This window comes from Saimiri boliviensis, chromosome X, assembly GCF_048565385.1.
Source record: "Saimiri boliviensis isolate mSaiBol1 chromosome X, mSaiBol1.pri, whole genome shotgun sequence".
In the NCBI taxonomy this organism is placed as follows: Eukaryota; Metazoa; Chordata; class Mammalia; order Primates; family Cebidae; genus Saimiri; species Saimiri boliviensis.
Genome location: NC_133470.1, coordinates 34,474,483 through 34,486,623, shown reverse-complemented (window position 1 = coordinate 34,486,623; position 12,141 = coordinate 34,474,483). Strand labels below are relative to the sequence as shown.

At 39.6% G+C, this 12,141-nt stretch overlaps 1 protein-coding gene across 5 annotated transcripts in view; it reads right to left on the bottom strand.

Annotated features, from left to right (window-relative positions):
- The window catches only part of SYTL5 (synaptotagmin like 5), a 221,133-nt gene extending 209,287 nt beyond the window's left edge, over window positions 1-11,846 (bottom strand). For 4 of the 5 annotated variants that reach the window (XM_039475397.2, XM_074391440.1, XM_074391444.1 and 1 more), the window contains exon 1: window positions 11,651-11,846. The gene's annotated coding sequence lies outside the window, so the exon portion shown is untranslated. Of the gene's footprint in view, window positions 1-11,183; window positions 11,620-11,650 lie in introns of those variants that run through there. The other variant, XM_074391442.1, reaches the window with a different exon arrangement.
- Window positions 11,847-12,141: the final 295 nt, after the last annotated feature.

Sequence of the window (12,141 nt, the reverse complement as noted above, 5' to 3'; positions counted from 1 at the left end):
GTTACACCCAAAAGGAACTTAATGATACATGAAGACTGCAAGGGATCCTGGAACAGAAAAAGGACATTAGGTAAAAATTAAGAAACCCTGAATAAAGCATGAGCCTTAGTTAATGATGATATATCAATATTGCTTCATCAACTGTAGCAAAGGTGCCATACTGATGTAATATTTTAATAAGGTAAACTGGATATAGGTATATATAACTCTCTGTACTATCTTCAAAATTTTTCTGCAAACCAAAACTGTTCTAAAAATAAAGTTTATTAAAAATCCATTACTAATTCTGAAAAAAATAACTAAAATAGTCAATCGGTAGGTATTGTAGAGGATACAAGTAGCGCTATCTAAATACCTAATCAGACTTATACAAACAGAAACCTCAAACTTGGAACCAGGTTTTTGTGCAGCTCAGAGAATAGCCATTACAAATCTATAGCTCAGTAGCAAGCCCATTTGAAAGTGGCTATGGTATGAATAAGTAACTATACCTTATCTGTGTAATAAATGTACAGTACTAGCTTTCTTGTATGCTTGAGCAGTCTTTTAATTTATGGGGAAGTCAGGAAAACGCTTCTTCTTCCTTATGTGTTAAGATTGTGCTATCCCTGAAAATAAGTGTTTTTAGTGGAAAGTTAGGAGGGATGTGTGGGCTCCGCTCATTACAACTCACCTCAATACAAAGTTCTTAAAGGAAGCAGGACTCAACATGTCAAACAAGCCCACCCTGCACTGTTGTGTGGGAGCCATTAGGAGTTATTCTAAAGTGGGTAACTCTTAGTGTGAAAATATAGTGGAGAAGAAAGACTGATGAATCCAAGAGCAAGATGAGATCCTTTGAGGAGGCAGGAGTTCCTAAGGGAAGTATAGAGACTTGTCTGCAGAAAGTTGAAAAGTAAAGTTCTCTTTAAAAGATCTGTGAGGTAAGAATGGAAACTGAGATGCCTCTCCTACCCTCAATGAAAGGTTAGAGCTAATGGCTTTCTTAGTGGGCTATGGGTTAGATAATATCTGGTATTCAGTTTAAAATTATTTCCCACATCTGTTGTAGTTTCCTTTACTTTGCTTGATCAAGTTTCTCAATCTGGGTTCCATGAACCACCAAGAATATATCTGTAGAATTTAAAGAGTCAATGAACTTGGATAGGAAAAAATGACATCCTTATGTTTACTGATCTTTAACTGACATTTAATATTTCCTGCAAGTATGAACGTAAGCAACAAACCACAATAGTATTAGCTATACCTGTGATTGTCACCAAAGTAACAGCTATTTTTCATATAACAGTTATTGTGGATATCATGATATATCCTTCATAATCATTACTACTTTAAAATTTGGGTCATTAGATCCACCATCAGATCTTGTTGCTTAATAACTAATTAAAAAGTACATAGATTGCTATACCACATATTTGATTTTAATATCTGATAACTGTTTTTCAATACAATTTGCTTCCTTTGTAATCCAGTGAGTTTGAATTTATGTATTTAAGCCACCATTCTGATAATGGGGCCAGGGCACAAATGATTTAAAGATTATAAATCCTAGCCCAGAGTTTTAAAATCTGGTATGGTTTTACTGCTTTATGTGGAGGCATTTTTAAGGAAGGCAAGGAGTAGGTTTGGAAGAAAAAAGCCATGTCAACAGCCTCCCTACTCACTACCATTTTACCACCTCCCAACACATGCCTGTGCACGTGTGCATGTGCGCACACACACACACACACACAACAAGGAGGAATGTAGCCCCTGTGTGTTGTGCAGAGACAGCAGTAAAATAAGAGGTAGATTGTGCACAGCAAGGCGCAATGGGCAGCTTCAGGACGTAGAGGAATCACAGGTAAATGGACACAGAAGCAGAGAGGACACAAAAACTGTTTTTTTTTTCCCCTAAATATACTAGAGGATGTGGGGAACATTCCCGTGTGAGACCCCCAAAAGGCGTGAGTCTCTCTATACGGTGAGTTTGATCCCAAACACAGTTTCCTACTGGAGGCAGTCAAGCTATCCGGAAAAAGGAACTTAAAGATGGATGATCAGTTTCTAATATCAACCACAATATCGTTTGGGCCTAAAACTATGTGGTGCTGCTAGACCGAGTGACCCCCTGCCAGCAACCGGTTCCTGCTTTTAACTTTTTATGACTCTTTCTTTAAGAATAAGTTTTAACCTTTTCTTTACTTACCTGACTGCCTTGTACCCTAGATAATGGTTTAACTGTTGGGATATTTGCAAAGCAAATGCCACCATAAGGGATGGCTTTGATTTCTGACTCAGAGACTCCTGAATGGGGAAGTTGAGATAAGTTGAGTCAGGAGTAGACAAAGGAGAATCCGGTTAAAAGATATTCTGATGAGCAAAACCAGAAAACCTTTTCACATCTCAGTTCTAAAACAAGATCAAACCAGAAATACCTTTGTGATCACAGGAAATTCTGTTACTTTTTACAACCACTGATTGTGTATCTGACTTCTCTATTGTATAGGCCATGTAAGGTATACATTTGCATTTCCTCTTGCAACCATTGTGTATCTGACTTCTCTATTGTATAAGCCATGTAAGGTATACATTTGCATTTCCTCTTGCTATGATGTAAACCAGAGCAGAAGAAAGTGTATTTATTCCTGGCCTTTGAAAAATAAAATTTGCTGTTTAGGCACGGCCTATCAGCCCTCCAGATCCCCGCTCAAGTGCACTCTCTCTTCCAGGTATTGGGACCCTCTTGCAGGTCGAGAGACCCCCAGCAGACGTGCCTACCCATCCCGGATGGTCCCCGACAAGAGGATGTGACCCTTAAGGGCCATAAGAAAAACAATCTTTACCGTGCCATTCTAGTTGATTACAATATACTTAATAACAGAAAAGAAAAAATACATTACATGATGAGAAACACTAACTCTGAGAGCCATTGGTTTAGAGTGAGGGCTAGAGGAGGCTTTTCACTGAGGTTGTCCTTCGTTAGTACAGCATCTTCGTTGGTGATGGTTTCATTTGTTTAAATTGTTACATATAATCTGATGTATATAAAAGAATCTGTATCACATTTAAATAAGTTATAAAGAGTAACACTAAATGAGCCTTTATAATCCCATCACCACATTCAAGACCCAGAACATTATCAATGTTAGTGCCTCTACTATATCTTCCTACCTTATTGCTTCCCTGTCTCCCCAGTACTATTCTGAATTTTGGGTTTACCTTGCTTTAGGATCTACCATGTGTGTGTGATTCCTAAGAATGTGTTATGTAGTATTGTTTGTTTTTTTTTTTTTTGAGCTTTATAAAAATGACACCCATCCACATGAAGTTTTTTGGTGATTTAGTTTTTTACTCAATAGTTTGTTTATAATATACATCTGTGTTCTTGCATAGAACAATGGTTAATTCATTTTTACTCTGTTGAAATAATAAATACAAATTTATCATGTTTCCATCAATGGACAGTTAGATTATTTCAGAATTTTTGTATTATGAACCATGTTGCTATGGCCATTCCTAAGGAGAGAGTTTCTGGTTCACATGAAGGAGAATGTGTTCTAGGTGATATACCTAGAAATATAGTTGCTAGGTCATAGGTTATGCAAAATGTTCAACTTCACAAGATAGTACTAAATTTTCTTTTCCAGAATGGTACCAATTTGTACTCCTATCAACAAAGTATAAGTTCCTATGATCCACATTCATACAATAGTTGGAATTCTCAGATCTCATGATATATTTTCATCTTTGTATGCCAAAGATAACATGTTGTTTCATCATAGAAGGAACATAAAGGTTAAGAAAGTGCTAAAATGTTGTCAGCATAGCTTACTTCAAGGTTACACAAAAGGTTATACAGAGGCTGAGACAAGGGTTTCCATGTAGGAAGTTTGTTTGGGGAAGTGATTCTAGGGAATAGAAGTACGAAATTCTGGAAAAGGAAAACAACAGAGAAAGCCAATGCAAAACCAAGAAGTGAGAAAAGTATTTTTGAGTTGGTCACACTGTAGACAACTACAGCTTAATTCTGTTTAGACTGTCTGAGAATCCCTTGGAAACAAACACTATTAAAATGCAATTGAGAATTATTTGGCCAAGGATAGAAAGAGGGACTATTTATCTTACGCTTCCGTCTCACATTAGTCAAGGGTTGGCTCTTGGGCTTTTAACTCCCTCACATTCCATAACACATATGTATGGGTACCAGGGTGTTCCAACAGGCCTCCATGTTGAAACATCAAAGAAGTCCTGGGGTGAGAAGTGAGATATTCACTATGAGGCTAAGGCAAGGCACTCTCTGGTTTTATCCACATAAAGTTGGTTAATGGACTAATGTCTTAACTAAATGGTAGGCTATAAGGATGTGCAGTGAGGCACAAGAGATGTCCAATAGACAGCTAGTAAGTGGCAGAGATGAAACTCAAACACATGTATCTATCACAGATTAAATATTAGCCGCTTGGCACATAGCGTGAAAACACTGTCCACTGCCTACCAATAGCCATCTCTACCTTTCATCTCTGCTGACAGAATGCCAATTGGTTTCAGTAGCAGACAAAGATCTCTTGAGTAGAGCTGGCACAGTAGCACCATGGTGCCACCGCAGGCCCAGATTTCTTCTACCTTTCTGTTCCAACATCTTCAATGTTAGCTTACATCCAGTCAATCACTCCATGGTCCAAGATGGCTCCAGGTATCATGCCTGAATTACAGACTAGCAGCAGGAGGAAGCAGAGGGGAGGGATAAAAGGGCCCTCCTCCCAGCCAAGTCAACTTCCTTTAAGCAGGCTTCCTAGAAGTACCACACAACACAATTACCTCTCACTGGTGGAACTCAGTCATACATTCACACCTTGATACAAGAGATGTCAGGAAATAGAAACTATGTGCTGGATACATCACTACCAGTAACAGGACTGATATTCTGTCACTAAGGGAGAAGGTGGGAGTAGATATTGCATGGCAACTAAAAGTCTCTGCCACAGTAGCCATTAGATTTACGGCAGGTTTTTAATATACATATATCGGTCTCCTTATTTGTAAAATGGAAATTAACATGAATATCTTACAAAGTTATTGTAGGGGAAAATAAGATAATATAAATAAAATTGCACAGTATCTGCTTTGCAGAAAATACTTAATAAATGCTAGCTGGTATTAATTTACTTCAATGAGTCATCAGCATCAGGGCCTAGCTTTGAGCCAACCCCCAGATAACTGATCTTTATCAGTGTCCTTGCATTTATTAGGTTTGAGGGTGCTGGGTGCTGACTCACACCCATAACACTCATAAGTGTTTAAGGCCAGAATGGTGATTTAGTAATTTACAATGGGAAATGTAACTGTCAGGGAGACCAGACACTCTGACCAGGTTATTCTCACCCTGAAGGCAATGAACGTGTGGCATCCTAAGGTTTATTGCTGAGTATGAAGTCAAGAGAAACAGTATATAATTCAGATCTCTAATGGCATTGGGCCTGTTGTATCCATCTCCACAATTGGGCTGCTGTTATCTGGTGGTAAGAAGCTCAGGCTAGAAACATGACAGGTAACCTCTTCCCATTGACAGCCTGGGACGTGCATTACTGGCAAAATTCACCAAGAATGTGGAATATGTGGGAAAACTATGTGGGTGAACTCAAAACAATTATGACATAGTAAATCTATTCTGAATAGAGGCCCTATACATCTGGCATAACTTTGGAAAAGTTTTAAGTAAAGGAAATACTTTAGCAAGACCCATTCTTCAGATAATAGCCCCAGAATAAATGGAGCAGCTAGAAACCTGATCATATATTTGTTTAAAATATTTATTGGCTTACAAGTTGAATACATTTTTAAGTTTAAAATGGAAACATTTTCACTGTTTCACATGGAGATATAATATAGAGCTTTAAGAACAATTTAAAATATCATAAAATGCTTTAAATTAGGCAAATAGAAAATCATAACCTGTGTATATACAAAACATATGCATATATGTATGTGTGTGTATATATGGCACCTGTATTATGGCACATTTATATATATATATAATTTTCTGATAACAGTAACAGTATGTAAATTGTACTGATTTAATTCTAAGAAATCATGTAAAATATTTTTGTCATCTCCAATAATTTTGGGGAGCGATACTGTTTGATGTAGCTCACTGTTCATCTTATGTAGAAACAACTGTGTGATTAAATTAGAAATAATTTAAAATTAGTGCTTTTGGGGGGAAATTTGCAATGCCCCTTGAAATCTCTAGAATGGTTAATCCTTTTAAAAATTCCATATGAGAAGTATGTAACCAATCTCATAAAATCATCATTGAGCTGCTAGAAGAGCCAGCTGCAAAATAGCTCTGTGATTGGAGAACAAGAATGAATAGAGACTAATGGGCTGATGTGTAGCCTCTGTATTTATTCACTTCTATTTGTATGAGATTAAAAGAAATCCCAATACAGAATTTTCTCCAACTTTCTCATCCTTTGTCATATTAACAGAAAAAGTAATTATACTTGACAAAAAGAAAAATGTAATGCTGGTCAGGCACAGTGGCTCATGCTTGTAATCCCAGCCCTTTGGGATGCTGAAGCAGGTGAATCACTTGAGGTCAGGAGTTTGAGACTAGCCTGGTTAACATGGTGAAACGTCATCTCTACTAAACATACAAAAAAAAAAAAAAATTAGTCAGGTGTGGTGGTGCACGCCTGTGATCCAGCTACTTGGGAGGCTGAGGCAGGAAAATCACTTGAACCTGGGAGGCAGAGGTTGCAGTTAGCTGAGATTGCACCACTGCACTCTATCCTGGGTGACAAAGTGAGACTCTGTCTCAAAAAAAAAAAAAAAAAAAAAAAAAAAACAAAGAAAGAAAGAAGAAAAAAGAAAAATGTAATGCTATCAGCAATCAGAATCACAAACATCACATACAAATTTTACATACAATGATGTATGTAATGACCTTGACTCATTCAATACCATAAAGTCTCAAAATGTCAGAAATACATGGTTTGCAAAGTATCATCCCTAGACTGGCAGCATCAGCATCACCTAGGAACTTGTTAGAAAGGCAAATTTGGGCTCTACCCCAACATCTATGGAATCAGAAATTCTGGGGCTGGACCACAGCAATCTGCTTTTAATAATTTCTCCAAATGATTCTGATGTCCATTAAAGTTTAAGAACCACCCATCTAGACAGAACCATGCTACTTCAAGTATGATCTGTAAACCAGTAACATTGAAATCACTTGGGGCTTGTTAGAACTGCAGAATCTCAGACCCCACCTAGACTTACCGGATTAGAATCTGAAGTTTAATAAGGTCTCCAGGTGACTTGTACTCACATTAAAGTTTGAGAAATGTCATATTTGTCCAGTGGTTTCTTTCATGGGCTGAATTGTGTTTCCCCCAAATTCACATGTTGAAGTCCTAGCCTTCAGGGGTTCTAAACATAACTATTTGGAGATAATGCTTTTGAAGAGGTAATCAAGTTAAAGTCAGGTCTTTAGACTGGGCTCTGACACAATATGACCAGCATCTTCATAAGAAGAGGAGATTAGGACACAGACATACACAGAGAAAAGACCATAGTAACGATACAGGGAGAAGATGGCCAGGTGTAGGTGAAGGAGAGAGGCCTCAGGATCAACCAACCCTTGATCTCAGACTTCCAGCCTCCAGAAGTGTGAGAAGATACATTTCTGTTGCTTAAATCATCCAGTCTGTGGTCCTGTGAATGGCAGCCCTACCAAACTAATACAGTTTCCAAACTCAGGCACATATGGGAGTCACCTAGGGAGTTGTTAAAATATTGATAACCTGGCTTCCATTCCCAGAGGTTCCAATTTAAGTGTTCTGAGGATCAGCTCACAAATCCTGATTTTAAAAGCCTCTCCAGCTGGGCATGGTGACTCACGCCTGTAATCCCAGCACTTTGGAAGGCTGAGATAGGTGGATCACCTGAGGTTGGGAGTTCAAGACCAGCCTGGCCAACATGGCGAAACCCTGTCTCTTCTAAAAATACAAAAATTATCCAGGCATGGTTTTGCATGCCTGTAATCCTAGCTACAGGAGACTGGAGCAGGAGAATTGCTTGAACCCAGGAGGCAGAGGTTTCAGTGAGCCGAGACTGCACCATTGCACTCCAGCCTGAGTAATAAGAGTGAGACTCTGTCTCAGTTAAAAAAAAAAAAAAAAAAAAGAAAAGAAAAAGAAACCTCCCCAGGCGATTTTTAAATGTGCAATAAAGTTTGAATACCACTGATAATCTAATCTAGGGATGTCCAATCTTTTGTCTTCCCTGGAACACATGGGAAGAAGAATTGCCTTGGGCCACACATAAAATACACTAACACTAATGATCTGATGAGCAAAAAAAAAAAAAAACCTCATAATGTTTTAAGTTTACAAATTTGTGTTGGTCTGCATTCAAAGCCCTCCTGGGCTGCACGTGGCCCTCAAACTGCATGTTGGACAAGCTTGATCTACTCCATCGTTTTCATTGATGAGAAATTTAAGACAATTGTAATTCTTAAATTTCAATCTCTTGATACTTGCTTATCTGATCTCCTACCATAAGGTCCAAAATCTACCTTCTGTAAGTGTTTGAGAGAACGTTCTACTGAAAAAGAGAAAGTTAAATCTAAGCCGGCAGTAATATACACTCTTTTCATGCATCAACTTTTTAAGTTTTAGTTTGTATGGTAGGGACCATTTTGAACTTTGTGTGTATATGTGTGTGGTAGTACATCTATCCCAGTTCAGGTATGGAGAGAGTACCCAAAGAAAATCTGTTGACCCAAGTTATCAGTGCTACTACCTCTCCCTAGGTTCTTCGTTTCCCTCTTGTTAAGGTTCCCTCAAGGGTCCTAGGATCCAAGTTAAAGACACTCAGATCCTGTAAACCAGCCTTCCAAGGCATTGGCAGCAAACCACTAATCAGTTTTTTTCCTTACTAAACCCTTTCCCATGTCCCTGTGAAGTTTTGAAGTTCCCAAACTCAACACTCCACTCAAAGGCAACTACTTTACTCCTTTCCAGGAACTCGAGGGTTTGATTCATACTTAATAGAAACCCTATGAGATTACACACACACACACACACACACACACACGGTGCAGTCTCTAAAAGTTAGCACATTCCATAGAAGTGATTATTTGGCACCTTTAAAATACCATACACCTGTATGGAGAGGGGAACTCTGCTCTAAATAACTGCTTTTGCTACATTGATAAATATTTAGTATTTTACTTGGCCCGAATAGATTTCTTTTCTTGACAGTCTAGTAGACTTTCTGGTCAGCTCCCCAAATATATCACCTACCTGCCTCTCCCTAGTTGCCTTTCCACTATGGAAGCTGAAAAAGCAGATACTTTCCTAGTCTCTTTTGCCGCTAAGGATAGCTATGTGCCCCAGATATTGCCAATGAGATAAAAGTAGGATTCTGTTAGATAAATTTGGGGAAAGATATTTTTTATCTGATAAGAAAGTTGCTTGAGGAAAAATACTCTGACTTTTTCCACCCTGTTTCCCGTCATTGAACATGGGATTAGGACCTAATGTCTTGAACCCTTAGAACCATCTTGAAGCCATGAGGGTAAGGCACTGACTCAGAACCCTGATATTGTTGGGTCACTGAATCAACTCCAGTTATCAGCAGCGGTCTGACTTCTCTATTTTTTTTATTTTTATTTTTACTTTTTTTTTTAGAGACAGGGTCTCACTCTGTCACCCAGGCTAGAATGCAGTGGTGCAATCATAGCTCATTGCAACTTTAAAATCCTGGGCTCAAGGGATCCTCCCACGTAAGCCTCCTGCATAGCTGGGACCACAGGCATATGCTACCATGCCCAGCTGAACTTCTGTATTTTTACTAGCCATGTTTAGTTGGCTTTTATGCTACTTTCAGAAAAAAAAAAAATTACAAAATTAAAGTTCACAACCATATATAGATTTTTTTTTCAAATATGGAAAACTCTCATTTATTTGGAACACAGTGTATTCTGAGAATCTGTACTTTGAGTACCATTGAATTAAAAGACTTATCTTTTAGGAGTGAAGAGAAAGAATGCCCAGGTGGATTTCAAGGAATGGTAAACCAAATCTGGACTGCCAAATTCTTTTATTCATCCATTTTTTTCAACAGACCTTACTTCACTAGGCTCCAGGGATACAAATATTAATAAGGCATTACCCTTGCTTTCAAATAAATTTTATTACTCTAAGCAAAATGGACATGTAATCTAAGAATCACAAGGTGGTAAGAGCTAAGATAGAGGTATATAGAGAGAGGAGTTATGTTATCAGAGAGTGGGAAGCTTAACTAATTTTGGAGGCCTCCCTGGGGAGGACATTGGAAGAGGATCATGGAAGCTTCCACTCATCTCTAAAAATTTATTCCTGTGATCTGACTAAACATGTAAGGTTTGATTAACTTAATTTCAAAGAGGGGTCTTTTCTATAATTATAGGCTATAAAACAAAATACAATTCAAGAAATATCGGGGACTAATCAACTGCCAGAAAAGATTCCCCCATCCATTTTTCACTCCCACAAAGCAAGATAAAAACATAGTTTTGTGTGTGCCTGTCCGTGGGTGGGAGGGTGCTTTCCTCCCATATCAGCAGGATTGTTTTCTAGAATAGAATACTTCTGTGTTGTGAATTAAGACCACCTGTTAACACTGCATCAAACCAAACAATCTGATGGTAAAGCAATCAGTTATCAATATGAGCCACGAATTCATGCATTCCAGGAGATACTTTCCTTTGCTCCTTTTAAGCAAAAATGCCAATAATTAGTATGTATTTAACAGTCACAGAAACATTTTGCCCTTAATGGTAGAGAAAGGAGAAACATCCCCAACCCTTGCCACCACAATGATTTTTTAAAAAGCAGTTAATAGAGGGAATCCTAACCTTAGAGGAGAAACTAACACGTAGCTTTGCATTGTTAAATCCTTATAAGAAACAGAATAGGTCCCCACTGGTTGTCTTGTAAGGGAATAATAGGCTTTTGAGCATATCTGAAGATAGAGAAAATAAAGCCAGCAATAGTCTTCTAAAATTTTCTTGGAATACGATACGTTAAAAACAAAATGTTCAATAGTGTCTTTCAATGAATTTTTCAACATTGTGGCATTCACATTAATTGTGCCCTCGGAACATTTTGATTCAGTCAATGATAAGGAGATAGATATGCAACAGCTGCAGTTACCTTGAGCACTGGCCATGTCCTGGGCTGAAGAGGGTTGTTTCAAGATCCCAACTCTAGCTACAATAAGGCATCTGCCACCTCGCAGAGAATGAAGAAGCCACTCTGGCAAAGGATCCCAGCTCAGCCCTCTAGCTCTCCTGTCCCCACCTCTAAGAATTACACCGGAGGAAAGTGGGGGGTGGAGGGAAATACACGAAACAAATAAAACATTCCTCCATAAACGCCGCATCCGGATATGTGAAGGTACCCGGGAAATTAAGAATATGGCCCCAGAGTTTTGTTTATCTGGGGTCTGAGCATAGATTTTATATTCTCTGTTGCGTTTTTTAAATATAAGTTTCTGTCTCCAATGGAGAGAACCAGAGGGAGGAAGCAAAGGCAGACCGACACAGACTGGAAGACCCCCTCCCCTCCAGTCACCCAAACAGTAAGCATCAAAAGACAAGAGAAACTTGTCTGGCCCTCACCTAGACAGAGAGGCAGCTGGTCCAGCCTCAGGAGGGTCAGCCTGCTGGGATGAGTCGCTGAAGCTGAAGCTGAAATGCAGACCCCAGGCGGGAGGCGAAGTCCCGCTCCTAACCCAGGGGAGCAGTGACTCAAGCGCTTGGCGTCCGCCTCTCGGCGCTGTGCGCCCCTCTCCCTCCCCACCGCTAGCAAGCACTAGGACCTAGTGCCTCCTGAGAGGCGGTCTCCAGGAGCCCCTATTAACGGGGCTCACAGTCGGCTGCCCCCAGGCGGCGGCGCCAGAGTCGCGCCAGGCATAGCCCGCCCCTCAAGGCAGCTGCCCGCTGCCGAGGGGTGAGAGCCTCCTTCGTGGATCTCCCTCTCCTCAGCTCCTCGCCACCCCCGGATCCCCTGACCCCGGGCTGACCATCTGAGCTCAACACACCTTTCATATACTACCTGGACGCGGCTTTGCAAAGTCCCTCCTGCAGGCTGTGCCAAACGGGCTTCAGGA